This window comes from Arachis hypogaea, chromosome 4, assembly GCF_003086295.3.
Source record: "Arachis hypogaea cultivar Tifrunner chromosome 4, arahy.Tifrunner.gnm2.J5K5, whole genome shotgun sequence".
In the NCBI taxonomy this organism is placed as follows: domain Eukaryota; kingdom Viridiplantae; phylum Streptophyta; class Magnoliopsida; order Fabales; family Fabaceae; genus Arachis; species Arachis hypogaea.
The window spans coordinates 101,632,246-101,654,663 of NC_092039.1; positions in this window are offsets into that span (position 1 = coordinate 101,632,246).

Consider the following 22,418-nt stretch of genomic DNA (forward strand, 5'->3'; position numbering starts at 1 on the left):
AATTCCAACTGTAAAGATTCAAACGATGTTCAAAATCTCTCAAGAAACTGTCAAAATCTCTCAAAAAACTGTCAAAATCATCACCAACACTCGAGGAAATCAACAAGAAAACTTCAAAATCTCTATCAAAAAATACCGAAACAAAAGAAGAAAGATTATTCAAGATACCGTTTTCACTGACCTTCGAGGTTTTTCACTTTTCTCTTTCTCATTTCGAACGCGAAACACTATATAGTCGTATTTCTATTTATTAAGTAGATTCATTATGTGTTTTTTGTCTAAAATAGATATTATTATTCTTGTACTGTTCAAACGATGATAACTATTTTACGTACTGTTTCGCGAATATTTTAACGTATATTTTAATGTGTTTTTGTGCATGTTTTCATGTCTGGAATTAAGTTTGTATAAATAGAAACTTTCGCTGTATTTCAAGTAAATTCGATTGTAATTGGTGCTGCTGTTCTTGAATATTGTACTTGTGCTTCTGGTGTCATTTTATGCATGTTTGGTTGACTTGAATATCATTTTAATTTGTTACACTGAGAATTTAGTTTAGTCTGTATAAGTCATTTTTGTTCACTCTCTAGCTTCTCTCCATGTTTTCTCAAAGTTTCTTAATGGTACTTGTTCATACCCTGGGTCGAGTTGTCCGACCCGGGATGTTCTACAGACAAAGCGACCGACCTCTTCAGGTCAGGATAACCCGACCTCTTCTCAAAGAGCTCGGCCAAGACACAGGAAAGCCCAAACAAAGGGCCCAAATAGAGGAACACGTCCCAAATCCAAGGGCAGCCCAAGCCCATAGAGATAAAGGCGGTTTCCTTAAAGATGACCTCACTTAAAGATAAGATAAAGATAAGATAAGATAACTAACTTATCTTATCCACAGGAGGCCACATTTCACCATTATAAATACACTGGAGCACCCAGGTATAACTCATACTCTGATTCTACTCAATATCTGCTTAATACCCTTGCTAACTTAAGCATCGGAGTCCCTTGCAGGTACCCCCCACCCTCCGGGGATGAAGAATCAGCACCACCACCAAGTCCAACAAGTCGGACACACCAGCTCCGGCCGCCGTGCACCTGCCGGACACGTCGGCTCCGACCAACACAAAAGATCTCATCCGAGATCGACCTACAGTTTCAGGTAACCCTCGGAACATTGGCGCCGTTGCCGGGGAACCTGGAAGTCATCCCATTAACATGGCGGATGACCATGACAATGACCACGATTTAGGTTTGGAAGACAGAACGCCGTATAAAAATGCGGACACAATACTCAAAGATACTCCAGAAATCAACGGAGACAAAAATTCATCAAATCTAGGAGTAATAGAAGCACTTCAAAATCGATTGAAGCAACTTGAGAAAGAAGCCCAACATCGACGTGAAAAAGAAGATCTACGCTGGGAGATAAGGCGGCGCCGAGAATTAGAAGATTAGCTTATAAAACTCGAAGCTGATCTTAAAACTAAAGCTACTCGACCATCCACAGATGACAGCTCTCAGAAAGATCAAGATCCATTCACCAGAGAAATTATGAAGACCAAAATTCCAAAAGATTTCAAGCTTCCAGATATGACTCTATATGACGGCACCTCGGATCCCAACCATCATCTCAGCAACTTCAAAAGTAGAATGTACCTCACTAATGCCTCAGATACAGTTCGCTACAAAGCCTTTCCAACAACTCTCACCAAGACAGCCATTAAATGGTTCGACAACCTACCTCCAAAATTCATCTCGAGTTTCGACGACCTGGCCAAGAAGTTCCTGGCCCGATTCTCCATACAAAAGGACAAAGCCAAACACGCACCTAGCTTACTAGGGATCAAGCAAGGAGATCGGGAGAGCCTTCTCAACTACATGGAAAGATTCAACAAAACATGCATGGACATACAAAGTCTTCCAATAGAAGCTGCCATTATGGGCCTCATAAATGGCCTACGAGAAGGACCATTCAGCTAATCTATATCTAAGAGATACCCGACATCCTTAGATGAAGTACAAGAACGGGCACAGAAATACATCAACATGGAGGAAAATTCTCGAATTAGCGAAGCCTCAAGGCTCAGTTCTGCCTACCGAGATAAAGAATCCAAGAAAAAGGAGGATCGCTCCGGAGAGAAAATCAAAAAATATCATAACTATACTCCTCTTAGGGTATCCTTGGTAGATGTTTACAAAGAAGTCTGTCATACAGAGAAATTCCCTTCAGCTCGGCCACTTAAAGGCAAAAGAGGAGGAGGAAATCGGAATGAATACTGTGAATATCACCGACTTCGAGGGCATTCCACCAATGAATGCTTCGACTTGAAAAACGTCATAGAAAAACTAGTAAGAGAAGGAAAACTAGATCGGTTTTTGGCTAATCGGGATGACGAACCAAGAAAAAGAAGAAGGGATGAGGATGTTGGACGATCTGAAGGATCACCTCGCACACCGGAAAGACACGTTCACATAATACACGGCGGATTTGCTGGAGGAGGAATTTCCAAATCATCTCGCAAGCGACACCTCAAAGAGGTGTACCACGTCGAAGGAAAAAAGGAAGCCCCAGACATCCCAACAATCACATTTACCAAGGAAGACGCATCCGGAATCATCTCGGGACATGACGACCCCATGGTCATTACGATCATACTGGCAAACGCCAACCTTCACCGTACACTAATTGACCAGGGAAGCTCCGCTGACATCTTATTCAAAATTGCCTTCGACAAACTCGGTCTAGAAGAAAAAGAGCTAAGAGCGTACCCGAATAGCCTGTTCGGACTAGGAGATGCCCCAGTTCAACCGCTGGGATACGTATCGCTGCATACAACCTTCGGAAAGGGGAACCAATCCAGAACACTCAAGATAGACTACATCGTGGTCAACGTAAGCTCAGCCTACATTGCCTTAATAAGTCGGACAACGTTAAATCAACTCGGCGCAATAGTTTCAACTCCACATCTATGTATGAAATTCCCAACTGCGGAAGGGATAGCTACAATAAAGGCAGATCAAAAGATGGCACGTCGCTGTTATAACGAAAGCCTAAACCTCCGAGGTGAAGGAGGAGAGTTCCACACAATCGAGCTCAGTGGAGTTCAGAGGCGAGAAGAATTCCGACCACGACCTGAAGGAGAAGTAGAAAGAGTCAAGATCGGAGACACCTCGGATAAAACAACTAATATTGGCACGATCCTGAAAGGAGACACAAAGGAATCACTAATACGGTTCCTACGAGATAATGTTAATCTCTTTGCATGGAAAGCTGCCGACATGCTAGGCATTGATCTCGAACTAATGAGCCACAAATTGGCAGTCTACCCGGGATCCCGGCCGGTACAACAAAGATGAAGAAAACTCAGACCAGAACGAGCTCAAGCTGTGGAAGAACAAGTACAGGCGCTACTAGAGTCCGGGTTTATAAGGGAAGTCAAATATCCACTATGGCTAGCAAACGTCGTCTTGGTGAAAAAGTCAAATGGGAAGTGGCGAATGTGCACCGACTACACTAACCTCAACAAAGCCTGCCAAAAGACCCTTACCCACTCCCAAGCATCGACGCTCTAGTAGATGCTTCATCAGGATATAAGTATCTCTCGTTTATGGACGCATATTCAGGGTACAACCAAATCCCCATGTATCCGCCAGATCAAGAAAAGACCTCGTTCCTAACGCTGAAAGCAAACTACTGTTACATCGTGATGCCTTTCGGTCTCAAGAACGCAGGAGCTACTTATCAAAGGATAATGAATAAAGTTTTCTCAGATCACATCGGGAAAACCATGGAAGTTTATGTAGACGACATGTTGATAAAGACACAAAGCGAAGATACATTATTATCCGACCTGGCTCAAGTGTTTTACACTATCAGGAAACACGACATGCGGCTCAATCCCGCAAAATGCACCTTCGCAGTAGAAGCAGGCAAATTCTTGGGCTTCATGCTCACACAAAGGGGGATTGAAGTAAATCCAGACAAGTGTCAAGCCATACTCAACATGAAGAGCCCAACTTATGTCAAAGAAGTACAACAACTCAACGGGAGGCTGGCCGCTCTATCCCGATTCTTAGCAGGAGCCGCAATAAGATCTCTTCCCTTCTATGCTACTTTAAGAAAGGGAAAACAGTTCAAATGGACGACGAAATGTGAGCAAGCCTTCCGAGACTTCAAAGAATTCTTAGGACGGCCACCTATCCTATCTCGGCCACGAAAAGGAGAACCGCTCATATTATATCTCGCAGTAGAGAGCCGGGCAATAGCCTCAGCACTAGTCAGAGAAGCCGAACATGGGCAAAAACCCGTCTACTTCATTAGAAAAGCGCTACAGGAATCTGAGCTGAACTACCAGAAAATAGAAAAGTTTGCCTACGCTCTGATCCTCACATCACGGCGGCTTTGCCCATATTTCCAAGCACATACCATTAAAGTTCGGACCAACCAACCCACAAAAGGGATATTGCAGAAAACAGATCTAGCAGGAAGAATCCTACAATGGGCAATCGAGTTGTCTGACTTCGACCTCCAATACGAGGCGCGGACAGCCATCAAATCACAACACCTGGCCGACTTCATCGCAGAATTCACAAACACCCCGGAAATCCCCATAGAGTGGAACATATACGTAGACGGATCCTCGAATAAAACAGGAAACGGTGCGGGTGTGATAATCGAAAGCAAACAAGGAACTCAACCTGAGTTCTCCCTTAAATTCGAATTCCCGGCCTCAAACAACCAGGCAGAATACGAAGCACTATTAGCTGGTTTGAAGCTGGCTAGGGAGGTTGGAGCTCGAAAACTCAACATCTACAGTGACTCACAAATCATAACCTCACAAATAACAGGAAGCTACCAAGCCAAAGATCCGACAATAAAAAAATATTTGGATAAAACCAAAGAACAGCTCGGACAACTCGGGGAACATAGAATTTACCACATACCTCGTGAGCAAAATGCCCGAGCTGACGCCCTTTCAAAATTAGCCAGCACCAAACCAGGGGGCAACAACAGAAGCCTCATCCAGGAGATACTACAGAACCCGTCAATAGCGAAAGAAGAAAAAGTCCTAGCCATAATAGGTCGGGAACAAGGATGGATGACCCCCATAATAAATTACCTCAAAACAGAAGCACTCCCTACAGATCAAAAGGAGGCAAAGAGGCTGAAAAGGGAGGCACAGTACTACACTATCATAAACAACACACTGTACAAAAGAGGGATATCAACACCTTTACTAAAATGCGTACCGACTTCTAACACAAAGGAAGTCTTGGAGGAAGTACACAGCGGCATTTGTGGTAATCATCTCGGAGTGCAAGATCTCACCAAAAAGATACTCCGGGCGGGATTCTATTGGCCAACTCTACAAAAGGAGGCTACAGAATTTGTGAGGACATGCCCACCATGCCAGAAGCATGCCAACTTTCACATTGCCCCACCAGAAAAGCTCATCAGCGTGACCTCACCCTGGCCATTTGCGAAATGGGGACTCGACCTTCTCGGACCCTTCCCACAAGGATCGGGACAAGTAAAATTCCTCATAGTAGGAGTAGACTATTTCACAAAATGGATCGAGACAGAACCCCTAGCCAACGCTACCGCTCAAAGAAGTCGAAAATTCCTATATATGAACATTATTACGAGGTTCGGAATACCATACTCCATCACCACGGACAACGGTACCCAATTTACAGATGCAGGCTTCAGAAAACTGGCGGCCGACTTGAACTTAAAACACCAGTTCACTTTCGTTGAACATCCCCAAGCCAATGAACAAGCCGAAGCGGCCAACAAAGTCATATTGGCCGGACTAAAGCGGAGGCTACAAGAAGCAAAGGGAGGTTAGGCCGAGGAACTCCCACAAGTCCTATGGGCATATCGAACAACCCCCTATTCTACTACAAACGAATCACCATTCCGACTAGCATACGGAGCGGAGGCAATGATTCCAATAAAAATTGAGGAAGGATCTCCCCGAGTAGTCCACTACAATGAACGAGTAAACTCCCAACTTCAGAGAGAAGAGCTCGACTTGTTACCCGAAATCCAAGAAAGAGCTCGGATCAGGGAAGAAGCTCTAAAACACCGAATGGCTTCCAAATATAATCAAAAGGTAGTGCCGAGATGTTTTGCAGAGAATGATCTCATCCTAATCCGGAATGACATTGGAACAACTCGACCCGGAGAAGGGAAGCTGGCAGCGAACTGGAAAGGACCCTATCGAGTCATAGAAGTACTTGGGAAGGGATACTACAGACTGTCCGAGCTTGATGGATGAGAGCTTCCCCGATCATGGCACGCCTGCAACCTACGAAGGTACTACAGTTAGAAAAGGAAAAAGGTCTCACTAAATGGATGCACTCTTTTTCCTGAAAAGGTTTTTTAATGAGGCACCAGGTCGAGACCTAGACCAGAAAAATCCCACATGTATATATTTGCATTTTCCTTTAAATAATATATATTTTAGATATTCTACAAGAGTCCAAGACGCATTAATCTGAAGTATTCATCGTCCGATTATAAAGCAACAGGTCGGCAGAAAGTGAAAAAAATTCACTGCCCGACCACAATAAAGATAATCGTCCGATAAAGGTGAAAACGCGATTCACCCAAAGGACGATCTAAAGATGCCAACCATTTTTCTACAAATTGGCAAAGATGAACACAGAATAATGTAAGATGTTATCGAGAGCAATCCAAAAAAAGAACCTGACGAGGTCTTACGGATAGCTAAAATAATAACTTAAAGACTGGCCGACGTGCGGAAGTCGGACCAAGTCAACCCAAGTTATAAGTAAACCCTGGAAAGAGGTCTGGCCAACCCTGTTAAAGAGGATTACTTTAACTTAGAAGGGCCCGACATAATAAAGTCTGCCCAAAACGAAAAGTTATACAAGTAGTCCCTGAAAGAGATCTGACAAAGGATCCAAGAAAGAGGACTACGAAAAATAACTTTAAGGAGACCGATATAACCAAGTCGGACTCCTACCATTAAAAAGTTATCAAAGTAATCCCTGAAAGAGACCTGACAAAGGTCCAAAAAAGAGGATTACAGAAATAACTTAAAGGAGACCGATATAACCAAGTCGGACTCCTACCATTAAAAAGTTATCAAAGTAATCCCTGAAAGAGACCTGACAAGGGTCCAAAAAAGAGGATTACAGAAATAACTTAAAGGAGACCGATATAACCAAGTCGGACTCCTACCATTAAAAAGTTATCAAAGTAATCCCTGGAAGAGACCTGACAAAGGTCCAAAAAAGAGGATTACAGAAATAACTTAAAAGGAGACCGACATAACCAAATCGGACTCCTGCCACTAAAAAGTTATCAAAGTAATCCCTGGAAGAGACCTGACAAGGGTCCAAAAAAGAGGATTACAGAAATAACTTAAAGAGGGACCAGCGCAAAAGAACCACCAAGAAACAAGTTGGACCCATAAGTCACAAACCTCAAAGGATCCAAGCTACAAACAATAAAACAAAGCAATCCGAAGAGGTCGAAATGCAAGATTTCAAACATCAGTAGAAAACTGAAAAGATATCAAGTCAAAAAAGCTACCTCTACAAAAGTTATAAGGCCCGGAAGGCCACTAAAACCTACCGTGAAGGGAATGCGAGCTACTTTTTGTTTTTCAAAATAAAAAGTTGCTAAACAAGCAACTAGGAAATGTCAATGAAAAGTTTTAAAAACCCACAAGCCGGGCCAACTATACATCCAGAAAGAGATCAGCAAACATCTGGAACCTTCTTGGCAGCGTCAGGACAAGGGGAAGGAGGACGAGTCTGAAGGGCACGGCATCCACGGTTCCATCATCCCGGTTTAGAATTTGGCAATCCGGATCAAATGTAACGGGAGGAACAGAGGAGGTCGACACCTTAAGAGAAGGCACGGGGGGAGGATCAGCCTCATCATCATCCTGGTCATCAGGGACAATCTTACCATCCCTCACGACATTGTCTAGGCTGATGAGAGTCAAGTCGGCATCAGGAGCAACAGCCCAGAACTGTTCCATCAGGTTCTCGGAGGCAGCAGTTACGCTACCCACAAGGTGACCTTGAAGCTCACTATAATTAACCCGAGCTGTTTCCAAATCCTCCCGAAGATGCATCAATTCCCTATAAGCCGAGACATAGCTATCCTTATGTTTCAACGCCATGTCTTCGGCCAGCTTCAAAGAAGCAGCAAGGGCAATAGAGCTGGCCTTCTCACTCTCCAGCTCCTTCTCTACCTTCGCTAACTTCACCTCCAACTCCTCCTTCAAACCCTTGATTCGATCAAATTCCGACTTGGCCTCTTCCATAAAGGATTTTGTGGCATGAATCGGAATCCCTTGAATTGTTCGGAATATAGCGGCACCCATATGAGCCATCTTCACACTACTTTTAGTGATAAAATCCAGATGCTAAAGAAGAGAAACATCGTCCATAGAAAGCCCACCATAGGGGGCAATTTGCTGGTCGACAAACTCGATAGCATCAAAATCTGGGGCATCCAGGTTAAAAGGCTCGGATGACTTTTGCTTCTTACAAGGAGGGGCACCAGGAGCTGCAGCAGAAGATTGCGGAGGATCGACCAAGCGAACCAGAGGAATAGGAATTGCTTTCCTCGGCCCGAGAGAACTAGGTACAGGAGGTTTAACTGGAACCTGGGAAGATTTCTCTCCGGCCGCCTTGGCCGAAATGTTTAAAGCCGCAGTTGCCTTCTTCGCCTTCTTGAAGGCCTTCATAGAGTCATTATTCTTTGACGTCTCTGATGAACACAAAATCAACCACAAATGACAAATTACAAACATAGAAGAAGAAAAAAGCTCGGAACAGAAAGCAAGTATAAAAATAAAAGCAGACAGTACCCAAAGCTGCCCGAACCAAAGATGGATCACTCAAAAATCTCTTCGTATCCAGATGGAGAGGCTTCCCCCATAAATCTTCAAGAACAACTACAAAGGCCCGCTCAACCTCACTAAGCATTTCCCATGTGTAACGTGGCATTCTTACATTCTTTTGCCACTCTAGAGGAAAAGCAGGCTCGTCATTTTTCATCAAGAAAAAAGCGGCGGGCTCCCTCGACTGCTCGAACTTTAAAGAAGTAGTTCTTGAAGTCCTTAAAGGACTCATCATACATCGCAAACATTTTATGGCCCTGGGCGGACCAGAAAGAAACCCAAGAAGCTTTCTTTTTTGAAGAACCGCCAGGCTTGGCGGAAACAAACAAGTAAAGAAAAAGAGTCTGAGAAGGTGTTACATCTAGTTCACAACAGAGAAGTTGGAAAATTTTAATAAAACCCCAGGAATTTGGGTGAAGTTGGGATGGAGCAATATTACACGACCACAACAGGTCGGTTTCAAAAGCAGTAAAAGGAAAAGTAACATTCAACTGGCTGAAAAAGTATTCATAGGCATAGAAGAAAGGACGCTCCTTCTCGATGGAAGTCGGAAAGCAAACCCTCTCATCAGAATCAGGAGCAACAACGTCGTAATCCCCCTCGTGAGCATTGTTCCCACAAATCCTATGACGCTTCCTCTGCTCTATGCAAAATTCAGCATCCACAACAGAAACACACAACAAAACAAGGGAGTCCAGCCAATCGGACATCCCTTCGGGAATTCTGGAAGACATCTCTACAATGTTATTGCGAGAAGACATGAGGCCAACTAATCCTACAAGTAAGAAAAGAAAATGAGGTTACTACAAACATCTCGGACAAAGGGGAAAACAACTCGGTCAATACTTCTGAGGCAATGAAAAGTAAGAAAAGGAAAACCCCAGGACTCAAACCAAAGCCCTGGGGCATCCTTTGGAGGCAACAACAAAGCAAGGTTTCCAGAAATACCCTACAGATCGCATCCCAGCATTTCTCAAAAAGGATTCAAAACAACAAAGCGCTTTTTCATCAAAGAAAAACACAGCAAATGATTACAAAGCCTACCAAACAAAAACATTCCCAAAGCAACAAAGCCTGGGACCATTAAAGATGCAACCTTTTTGAAAAAGATTAGACAGGAAGCAATCTCCAAAAGTAAAAAACAGATACGGATCTTCTACCAGTACCAAAAGCAACCAGAAAGCAACAGTAAAATTCCAGAAAGCCTCAACAGAAATTCCAAGAAAAAACCACAAGAAGGAAGCACATCACAAGCAACAAGTAAAAGATCGCAAAAAAAGATCCAAACTTTCAAACATGCAAAACCAGAACACTCACCAAAGTTAAAAATGAAGCTACAAAAGCTAGTACCAACCTGGAAAAGAGTAGCAAGCTTCAAAGAGGAAAGACGAAATCTGGAAATGCCTCACCACGAAAAATGCGAACAAAAGAAAAATGTCGCAGGAACCAGTGCAAAATCCCAAGCGCCAGAGAAACACCAAATGACGCCGCAACGAAATAAAAATAGAAAGTACAAAAGCAAAGAGTGGAGAGAACTGAGAAAAGAAGTTACGAAAAAGCAAAAGAAAAGAAATCGTTTTCAGGTTTTCAAAATCCAAAGTAAAAGAGCCTAAGGGAAACGGGGCAATTAATGCTCAAAATTAAAAAGTATTAAACCCTCGCACGTTCCCAAAAAAGCGCCGGTATAAAAGCACGCGTCTTTTAGAGTAAACGTTCTACATTCAAAAGCTGATACAAAGGAATCGACAAAATGCTTGAGTTCGGCTTCACCAAAGAAGGATCGAAGTAAAAGACTCGGCCTCAAAAAAAAGAAGACCGAACTCAAGCAGGGGCACTGTTTATACCCTGGGTCGAGTTGTCCGACCCGGGATGTTCTACAGACAAAGCGACCGACCTCTTCAGGTCAGGATAACCCGACCTCTTCTCAAAGAGCTCGGCCAGGACACAGGAAAGCCCAAACAAAGGGCCCAAATAGAGGAACACGTCCCAAATTCAAGGGCAACCCAAGCCCATAGAGATAAAGGCGGTTCCCTTAAAGATGACCTTACTTAAAGATAAGATAAAGATAAGATAAGATAACTAACTTATTTTATCCACAGGAGGCCACATTTCACCATTATAAATACACTAGAGCACCCAGGTATAACTCATACTCTGATTCTACTCAATACCTGCTTAATACCCTTGCTAACTTAAGCATCGGAGTCCCTTGCAGGTACCCCCTATCCTCCGGGGAAGAAGGATCAGCACCACCACCAAATCCAACAAGTCGGACACACCAGCTCTGGCCGCCGTGCACCTGCCGGACACGTCGGCTCCGACCAACACAGAAGATCTCATCCGAGATTGACCTACAGTTTCAGGTAACCCTCAGAACAGTACTGTATAATATTTATGTCCAGGTTTAGTCCAGAAGCCTTGAACTTGTTATTTATCAAGGGATTACTTCGTTGGTTTATGCAAGCTTCACTGCTAAAAGTAACATTACTTTTGTTGGGCAGTGGGGAAGCACCACTACTAGACATTATAGCATATGCTGGTTATACTTTTACCGGTATATGTTTGGTCGTTCTTGGAAGAATAATATTGGGTTACTCTTACTACTTTTTGATGCCATGGACCTGCTTATGCATGGGAGTATTCTTGGTGAAAACAATTAAGAGAGTCCTTTTTGCAGAAGTGAGGAGTTATGATTCAAGCAGACACCACTATCTCTTGTTGTTTATTGCTTTGGTCCAGTTTCCATTATTCACATGGCTCGGCAACATTACAATCAACTGGCTTTTGTAGTGGGAATAGATTCACTGTACTTAGAAGCAATTCTTAGTGATAATATTCTTTAGTTGTTGATGCTAGAGAATTGTAATATATGATCTTTTTGTTTCCACATTGTTTGTTTTGGTTGGGGATTAATCCTTAATAGAAATGCATAATTACAGGCCTTCTCTTCTCCACATTTATGCTTATTCTTTCTGGTACATATCAATAGAAAGTTAAAACATCATTCTTTTATAAAATTATTATGTATGCCATTGTGAAAAACTATGAAGTTTGATTTTGTAGTTGTAAATCTTGTTCACTTTTCATCTAATCAGCCAATATCATACATTGTTCTGTTCTGTTTGGCTTAGAGTTTTCCATGTGTCTAAGCAACTTTACCATAAAAAATAGCAAAAGTGCAATGTGATTCTTAGTTTGTGAACAGAAGTAAAGAGAGAGATACGACAAAAAATGAGTATGGTGGTTATATATGTTTATTATTGGGTAAATACCCTATCCGGTCTTTGACTTTTTTTCCGTGAGACATAGCATACCTTAATCATTCTTAAACCTCAACCAAGCTCTCACCTATTAAGGAAAATTGATAAATTGACCCCTGCTGTTGAATGACAAAAAGTCATCGCTGATGTGTCAGGTAACAGTGCCACATGTCACCTCTAAATGATTGCAGGGACTAAAAACCCCAATCCTATCCCCCTTCTTTTTCTTCTTCCTTCTTCCTTCCTTTTTATTCATCTCTTCACTTGTTCAGTTCATTGGTAAGCAGTAGAAAATAAAGAGAGAAACGATGTCGTGCCTCAACATCTCTACCAATGTCTCCCTCAACGGCGTCGACACCTCTTCCATCCTCTTCGAAGCCACCTCCGTCGTTGTCAATCTCATCGAAAAATTCGAAGCCATTAGCTTCTTCTTCTTTATTTAAATTTCTACATTTATTTTTTGTTATTGACAAATGGAAGTTTGAATTTTTATGCGTGTGATGTGATATATTATATAGATGGTTCCTAAATTTTACGTGCTTAAAACTTCTATCGATTATTAGGTATTTTATATTTACCTTTTCTGATGATGGCGGTAGAAGATTTTGAATGATGGATCCTTGAAGTGAATGGAGAATGAGGTTTAGTAGTTGTAAAAGGGGTGGCAGTGAAATCCTCCATTGATGAAGGAATAGAAGTTCAATGGTGTCCGCCATTAATAAAGGAATGGAAGCTCAATGTTGTTTGTGTGAAAAAAATCGGAAATGAGTGAGTGAAGGAAGGAAGACTTTGAAGAAAATAAACAAAGGGGTGCATTATCTAGGAAGAAATAAAGCCACAAGGTTGGAATTTTGAAAAAGATGAGGAGGAGGAGAAGGAATAGAAAGAGGAGAAGAAGGGGTAGAGAGGGAGTTTTTAGTCCCTGCAACTATTTGGAGGTGACATGTGGCACTGTTACCTGATACGTCAGCGGCAACCTTTTGTCATCTAGTAGCAGGGGTCGATTTGTCCATTTTCCTTAGTGGGTGGGGCCTGATTAAGGTTTAAGAATTATTAAGGTACGTTACGTCTCATGAAAAAAATTGGATATGGTATTTACCCTTTATTATTTGTATTTCTAGTCCTATATAAAACATTCGTCTTTTTTAGACTTTTAGTATGTTATATATGTTCATTTATTAAGGTGAAGAAAAATCCAAATACAACTCAAAATAGCAAGGCATAAGCTATGGGGGTCTCCAATCGAGACTAATCCTCATCCTTGTTATTCATTGGTAATATAAAAGTGATTTTATAGTGATGATATCTTATAGTGAGGGTTAGTAGAAGATGATTAATTTGGAGTGTTGAAATCAAAAGTTTTGGAAGTGAAAAAATATAGTGGACAATGGCATTGATTTGAATTTTGAGAGAAACTCAGACATAGTGGGCAGTGGGTGAAGGAAGGAAGACATAGAGGATAATGACATTCAACTCCATACTAGGGTATTTATGAATCCGATCATATCCGTAAATTTGTGGTATTTATCTGTATCCAATTCGCACTCTTATCAGATCGATCATAGATATCACATCAATATATTCAATATCTGTGTATCCGATTCGTATATCCGCATATCCGCACTAAATAATAAATAAATAATGAGATAAATACTAAATCGGTACCCAAAATACTCTAGCGCTGACAAAATGGTATCTGACTTTGTTATTGACAAAATGGTACTTGCTTGATTTAAAATTTGACAAGCGGTCCTCGTGTTTGTTGGAGCACATCTCCGGTGAGAATGATATTAAGCTGGCCATCATTTTTTGCTAATATGACAACCTACTTAAACTAATTACTTCCCTGTAATTACCAATTAAATCAATTCATAGGTGAAAAATCCCTAATTAATACTAACATTACCCTAAACCCTAAATTGGGGCTTTCAAACTTGCTTTGCCCAAATTTTGCAGATTGAAACATGAATTCATCCATAGGTCAGGGAAAATCTGATATGGGGAGAAATAATTCATCAACAGAAGCTTTTGGAGTGGATGGTATGTCAGAGCTTGTGAGCAAAACTTATGAGAGAACGTGCTTTTGTCGCCTCCCAGCAGTTCCGTTAAAGTCGAAGAGAACTAGCAACTCTGATAGATGGTTTCTGCGATGCCCTATATGAAAGATAAAAATTGAACTTTTCTGCATATGAAGGGAAGACCTAGCATTGTGTCTACTTATTTCGTTTTCTCTTCTTATTTCACTTTGATGCTCTTTCTTTATTTAATCTATGAATTTGTTGTGTCTTGGTAGAACAAATAAATTTGTTGCGAATATTTTCATTGGTTAGATGATATACAAGAATATTGTTTGGATAAAGAAGGATCTTTCAAAAATAGTAAGGTGGGTAATGCATATGCGAAGAAAAAAAGAAAAAATCAGGGGCAAGTGTATTAATGATGTTGTTCATACCCTGGGTCAAGCTATCCGACCCGGGATGTTCAACGGCAGAGCAACCGACCTCTTCAGGTCCGATTATCCGACCTCTTCTCAAAGAGCTCGGCCAAATTGCCAGGAAAGCCCAGTAAAGGGCCCAGATAGAGGAACATGACCCGAATCCAAAGGCATCCCAAGCTAAGATGACCTCACTCAAAGATAAGATAAGATAAGATAAGATAACTAACTTATCTTATCTAAGAAGGTCACTCCACACCATTATAAATACACTGGAGCACCCAGGTATAACTCATACTCTGATTCTACTAAAAACCTGCTTAATACCCTTGCTAACTTAAGCATCGAAGTCCCTTGCAGGTACCCCCCACCCTTCGGTGATAGAGAATCAGTAGCACCATCAGTCCAACAAGTCGGACGTGCCAGCTCCGGCAGCCATCCACCAGCCAGACACGTCAGCTCCGACCAGTACAGAAGATCTCGTCCAAGATCGACCTACAGTTTCAGGTAACCCTCAGAACATTGGCGCCGTTGCCGGGGAACCTGGAAGTCATCTCATCACCATGGCGGACGACCATGATAACGACCATGATTCAGATCTAAAGGATAGAACGCCGCACAAAAATGCGAACACTACACTAAAAGATACTCCTCAACTTAACAACGAAAGGAATTCTCCAAACACGGGAGCCATAGAGGCGCTTCAAGATCGATTGAAACAACTTGAAAAAGAAGCCCTACATCAGCGAGAGGCCGAGAAAAACCTACAAAACGAAATAAGGCGACGCCGCGAATTGGAGGACAAACTCCTAAAAATCGAAGCCGATCTCAAGGCCAAAGCTAATCAACCCTCTCATGAGGATAGCTCTCGTAAGGACCAAGATCCGTTTATCAAGGAGATTGATGAGCGGATAATTTATACGTTTTTTGGCAATGTTTTTAGGTAGTTTTTAGTAAGTTCAAGCTACTTGTAGGGATGTTGTCATTAGTTTTTATGTTAAATTCACATTTCTGGACTTTACTATGAGTTTGTGTATTTTTCTGTGATTTCAGGTAATTTCTGGCTGAAATTGAGGGACTTGAGCAAAACACTGAAAAAGGTTGACAAAAGGACTGCTGATGCTGTTGGAATCTGACCTCCCTGCACTCGAAATGAATTTTCTGGAGCTACAGAACTCCAAATGGCGCGCTCTCAACGGCGTTGGAAAGTAGACATTCAGAGCTTTCCAGCAATATATAATAGTTCATACTTTATCCGGGAATTGACGACGTAAAGTGGCGATCAACACCAAGTTCATGTTGATGTCTGGAGTTAAACGTCAGAAACACGTCACAACCCGGAGTTGAATGCCAGAAACATGCTATAACTTGGAGTTCAACTCCAATAAATGCCTCAGCTCATGGATAGATCAAGCTCAGCCCAAGCATACACCAAATGGGCCCCGGAAGTGGATTTATGCATCAATTACTTACTCCTGTAAACCCTAGTAGCTAGTTTATTATAAATAGAACTTTTTACTAGTGTATTAGAGATCTTTTGACCATTCGGTCTTTTGATCACCTTCATGGGGGCTGGCCATTTGGCCATGCCTGAACCTTTCACTTATGTATTTTCAACGGTGGAGTTTCTACACCCCATAGATTAAGGGTGTGGAGCTCTGCTGTACCTCAAGTTTCAATACAATTACTATTATTTTCCATTCAATTCTCTTTTATTCTTATTCCAAGATATACGTTGCACAACAACTTGATGAATGTGATGATCGGTGACACTCATCATCATTCTCACCTATGAACGTGCGTGACTGACAACCACTTCCGTTCTACCTTAGGCCGGGCGCAAATCTCTTAGATTCCCCAACAGAATCTTCGATGTATAAGCTAGATAGATGGCGGCATTCATGGGAATCCGGAAAGTCTAACCTTGTCTGTGGTATTCCGAGTAAGATTCCGGTATTGAATGACTGTGACGAGCTTCAAACTCCTGAAGGCTGGGCGTTAGTGACAGACGCAAAAGAATCAAGGGATTATATTCCAACCTGATTGAGAACCGACAGATGATTGCCATGGAAAGGAGTAAGAAGGATTGGATGAATGTAATAAGAAAGTAGAGATTCAAGAGGAGCACAGCATATCCATACGCCTATCTGAAATTCCCACTATTGATTTACATAAGTATTTCTATCTTATTTTATTTTCTGTTTATTATTTATTTTCGAACTTATCATAAACCAATTTAATCTGCCTAACTGAGATTTACAAGGTGACCATAGCTTGCTTCATACCAACAATCTCCGTGGGATCGACCCTTACTCACGTAAGGTATTACTTGGACGACCCAGTGCACTTGCTGGTTAGTTGAACGGAGTTGTGAGATTCTCTAACAGTGCCTGTAACTCTTTTGGTCCAACAACAACACTAAGCTGTTGGTGCCATTACCAGGGATTATTAAGATCCCAATTCATCATACTATGATCTCTTTGGGGTATTTTTGATAGAGCCAATATTTAAATTTCATAGAAATACAAAGAGACCAACTTTGAGGATCACAATTTCGTCCACCAAGTTTTTGGTGCCGTTGCCGGGGATTGTTCGAGTATGGACAACTGACGGTTCATCTTGTTGCTCAGATTAGGTAATTTTCTTTTCGAAAATCTTTTTCAAAATTTTTCTTTTCTTTTTTGTTTTTCCAAACTTTATTTTCGAAAAATATAATAAAAATCCAAAAAAAATTAATAAAATCATAAAAATCAAAAATATTTTGTGTTTCTTGTTTGAGTCTTGAATCAATTTTTAAGTTTGGTGTCAATTGCATGTTTTAAAAATTTTACTTGCATTTTTTGAAAAATTTCATGCATTCATAGTATTCTTCATGATCTTCAAGTTGTTCTTGATAAGTCTTCTTGTTTGATCTTGATGTTTTCTTGTTTTGTGTTGTTTGTTGTTTTTCATATGTATTTTTGCATTCATAGAGTCCATGCATTAAAGATTTCTAAGTTTGGTATCTTACATGTTTTCTTTGCATCAAAAATTTTTTCAAAAATATGTTCTTGATGTTCATCATGATCTTCAAAATGTTCTTGGTGTTCATCTTGACATTCATAGTGTTCTTGCATGCATTAAGTGTTTTGATCCAAAATTTTCATGTTTTGGGGTCATGTTTGTGTTTTTCTCTCTCATAATTAAAAATTCAAAAATCAAAAAAATATATTTTCCTTTTTTCTCTCAAAATTTCGAAAATTTGAAGTTGACTTAGTCAAAAAAAATTTCAAAATTAGTTGTTTCTTACAAGTCAAATCAAATTTTCAAATTTTAAAAATCTTATCTTTTCAAAATCTTTTTCAAAATATTTTCAAAATATTTTTCTTATCTTTATATCATATTTTCGAAATTACACTAACAATTAATGTGATTGATTCATAAATTTGAAGTTTGTTACTTTCTTGTAAAGAAAGGTTCAATCTTTAAGTTCTAGAATCATATCTTTTAGTTTCTTGTTAGTTAAGTAATTTTAAAAATTAAAACTTTTTCAAACATATCTTATCTTATCTTCTTATTTTATCTTTTATCTTATCTTTTTCAAAATTTTATCTTTTTCAAAAATTGGGTTTCAAAATATCTTATCCAACTTCTTATCTTCTAATCTTTTCAAATTTGATTTTAATATCTTTCTCAACTAACTATTTGACATTTTGTTTGTTTCTTATCTTTTTCAAAACCACCTAACTACTTTTCCCTCTTCAATTTTCGAAAATACCTCTCTCTTTTTCAAAAATTCTTTTTAATTGTTTTAAATTTTAATTTTAATCTTATCTTATCTTTAATTTTCAAAAATACTAACCTCTTTTTCAAAATTATTTTTGAAATTCTCCCTCTCTTTTCTTATTCTATTTAATTATTTATTTACTAACACTTCTCTTCACCTCTCTTCATCTAAAAATCCGAACCTATTCTTCTTCACTCTTATCCCCTTTCTTCTTCTACTAACATAAAGGAATCTCTATACTGTGACATAGAGGATTCCTCTTCTTTTCTTATTTTCTTCTCTTTCATATGAGCAGGAACAAGGATAAAAGCACTCTTGTTGAAGCTGATCCTGAACCTGAAATGACTTTGAAGAGGAAACTAAGAGAAGCTAAATTACAACAATCCAGAAGTAACCTTTCAGAAATTTTCGAACAAGAGAAGGAGATGGCAGCCGAACCCAATAATGATAATGCAAGAAGGATGCTTGGTGACTTTACCAAACCAACATCCAAATTTGATGGAAGAAGCATCTCCATTCCTGCCATTGGAGCCAATAATTTTGAGCTTAAGCCTCAACTAGTTGCTTTAATGCAACAGAACTGCAAGTTTTATGGACTTCCATCTGAAGATCCTTATCAGTTTTTAACTGAGTTCTTGCAGATTTGTGAGACTGTTAAGACGAATGGAGTAGATCCTGAAGTCTACAGGCTCATGCTTTTCCCTTTTGCTGTAAGAGACAGAGCTAGAATATGGTTGGATTCACAACCTAAGGATAGCCTGGACTCCTGGGAGAAGCTGGTCACAGCCTTCTTGGATAAATTCTTTCCTCCTCAAAAGCTGAGCAAGCTGAGAGTGGATGTTCAAACCTTCAAACAAAAAGATGGTGAATCCCTTTATGAAGCTTGGGAAAGATATAAGTAGCTGACCAAATAGTGTCCATCTGACATGTTTTCAGAATGGACCATATTAGATATATTCTATTATGGTCTATCTGAATTTTTGAAAATGTCATTGGACCATTCTTCAGGTGGATCCATTCACCTAAAGAAAACACCTGCAGAAGCTCAAGAGCTTATTGACATGGTTGCAAATAACCAATTCATGTACACTTCTGAGAGGAATTTCATTAATAATGGGACGCCTCAAGGGAAGGGAGTTCTTGAGATTGATGCTCTGAATGCCATATTGGCTCAGAACAAAGTGTTGACTCAGCAAGTCAACATGATCTCTCAAAGTCTGAATGGATGGCAAAATGCATCCAACAGTACTAAAGAGGCAGCTTCTGAAGAAGCTTATGATCCTGAGAACCCTGCAATGGCAGAGGTTAATTACATGGGTGAACCTTATGGAAACACCTATAATTCATCATGGAAAAATCATCCAAATTTCTCATGGAAGGATCAACAAAAGCCTCAACAAGGCTTTAACAATGGTGGACGCAATAGGCTGAGCAATAGCAAGCCTTTTCCACCATCTTCTCAGCAACAGACAGAGAATTTTGAACAAAACACTTCTAATTTAGCCAATCTAGTCTCTGATCTGTCAAAGGCCACTTTCAGTTTCATGAGTGAAACAAGATCCTCCATCAGAAATCTGGAGGCACAAGTGGGCCAGCTGAGTAAGAAAGTCATTGAAACTCCTCCCAGTATTCTCCCAAGCAATACAGAAGAGAATCCAAAAGGAGAGTGCAAGGCCATTGATGTAATCAATATGTCCGAATGCACAAGGGAGGAGGAGGACGAAAATCCTAGTGAGAAAGACCTCCTGGGACGTCTCTCAAGCAAGATGGAGTTTCCTATTAAGGATCCAAAGGAACCTGAGGCTCATATAGAGACTATAGAGATTCCATTAAATCTCCTTCTGCCATTCATGAGCTCTGAAGACTATTCTTCCTCTGAAGAGGATGAAGATGTGAATGGAGAGCAAGTTGCTCAATATTTAAGAGCTATCATGAAGCTGAATGCCAAGTTGTTTGGTAATGAGACTTGGGAAAGTGAACCTCCCTTGCTCATTAGTGAACTGGACACCTGGATTCAGAAAATTTTACCTCAAAAGAGACAAGATCCTGGCAAGTTCTTAATACCTTGTACCATAGGCACTATGACCTTTGAAAAAGCTCTATGTGATCTGGGGTCAGGGATAAATCTTATGCCACTCTCTGTAATGGAGAAGTTGGGGATCATTGAGGTACAACTTGCCTTGTTTTCATTACAATTGGCAGACAAGTCATTAAGACAAGCTTATGGAGTAGTAGAGGACGTGTTAGTAAAGGTTGAAGGCCTTTACATCCCTGCTGATTTCATAATATTAGACACTGGGAAGGAAGAGGATGAATGCATCATCCTTGGAAGACCTTTCCTAGCTACAGCAGGAGCTGTGATAGATGTCAACAGAGGTGAATTAGTCCTTCAATTAAATGGGGACTACCTTGTGTTTAAGGCACATGGCCATCCCTCTATGACAAAAGAGAGTGAGCACAAAGAGCTTCTCTCAGTTCAGAGTCAAGAAGAGCCCCCACAGTCAAACTCTAAGTTTGGTGTTGGGAGGCCACAACCAAACACTAAGTTTGGTGTTAAGACCCCATATCCAAACTCTAAGTTTGGTGTTAGGACTATACAACATTGACCTGATCACCTGTGAGGCTCCATGAGAGCCCACTGTCAAGCTAATGACATTAAAAGAGCGCTTGTTGGGAGGCAACCCAATTTTATTTATTTAATTTTTATTTTATTTTATTTTATTGTTATTTTGTGTTTTATTAGGTACATGATCATGTGGAGTCACAAAAAATATAAAAATTAAAAACAAAATCAAAAACAGCAGAAGAAAAATCACACCCTGGAGGAAGGACAGACTGGCGTTCAACGCCAGTAAGAAGCATCTGGCTGGCGTTCAACGCCAGAACAGAGCATGAATCTGGCGCTGAACGCCAGAAACAAGCAACATTCTGGCGTTTGAATGCCAGGAATGTGCCTTAAGGAAAGCTGGCGCTGAACGCCAGTAACAAACATGAAACTGGCATTCAACGCCAGAAACATGCTACATATGGGCGTTGAACGCCCAGAACGTGCATCACCTCGGCATTTAGCCAGAATGGTATGCAAAGGCATTTTACATGCCTATTTGGTGTAGGGATGTAATTCCTTGACACCTCAGGATCTGTGGACCCAACAGGATCATCTCAGGATCTGTGGACCCCACAGGATCCCTACCTAACATATTCTCACCTTACCTCCTAATCCTATAACAATCTTCCCCATGTCACACTTCCCAACAACTTCAATCTCTCTTCCCAATCACCCCCTTCACCACTCACATCCATCCACTCTTCCCCATAAACCCCATCTACCTTCAAAATTTAAAAACACTTTCCCACCCAAACCCACCCTACATGACCGAAACTTCACCCTCCCCCTCCCAATATATACCCTTCCATTCTACTTCATTTTCACACAACACACCCGCTCTTCTATACCTTGGCCGAAACCTACACTCCCCCTTCTCCTCCATATTTTTCTTCTTCTTCTTCTTCTCTTCTTTCTTCTCTTGCTCGAGGGCGAGCAATATTTTAAGTTTGGTGTGGTAAAAGCATAAGCTTTTTGTTTTTCCATTACCATCAATGGCACCTAAGGCTGGAGAATCCTCTAGAAAAGGAAAAGGGAAGACAAAAGCTTCCACCTTCGAGTCATAGGAGATGGAAAGATTCATCTCCAAAAGCCATCAAGACCACTTCTATGATGTTGTGGCAAAGAAGAAGGTGATCCCTAAGGTCCCTTTCAAGCTCAAGAAAAATGAGTATCCGGAGATCCGACATGAGATCCGAAGAAGAGGTTGGGAAGTCCTAACCAACCCCATGCAACAAGTCGGAATCTTAATGGTTCAAGAGTTCTATGCCAATGCATGGATCACTAGGAACCATGATCAAAGTATGAACCCGAGTCCAAAGAATTATCTCACAATGGTTCGGGGGAAATACTTAGATTTTAGTCTGGAAAATGTGAGGTTGGCGTTCCACTTGCCCATGATGCAAGGAGATGTACGCCCCTACACTAGAAGGGTCAACTTTAATCAAAGGCTGGACCAAGTCCTAAT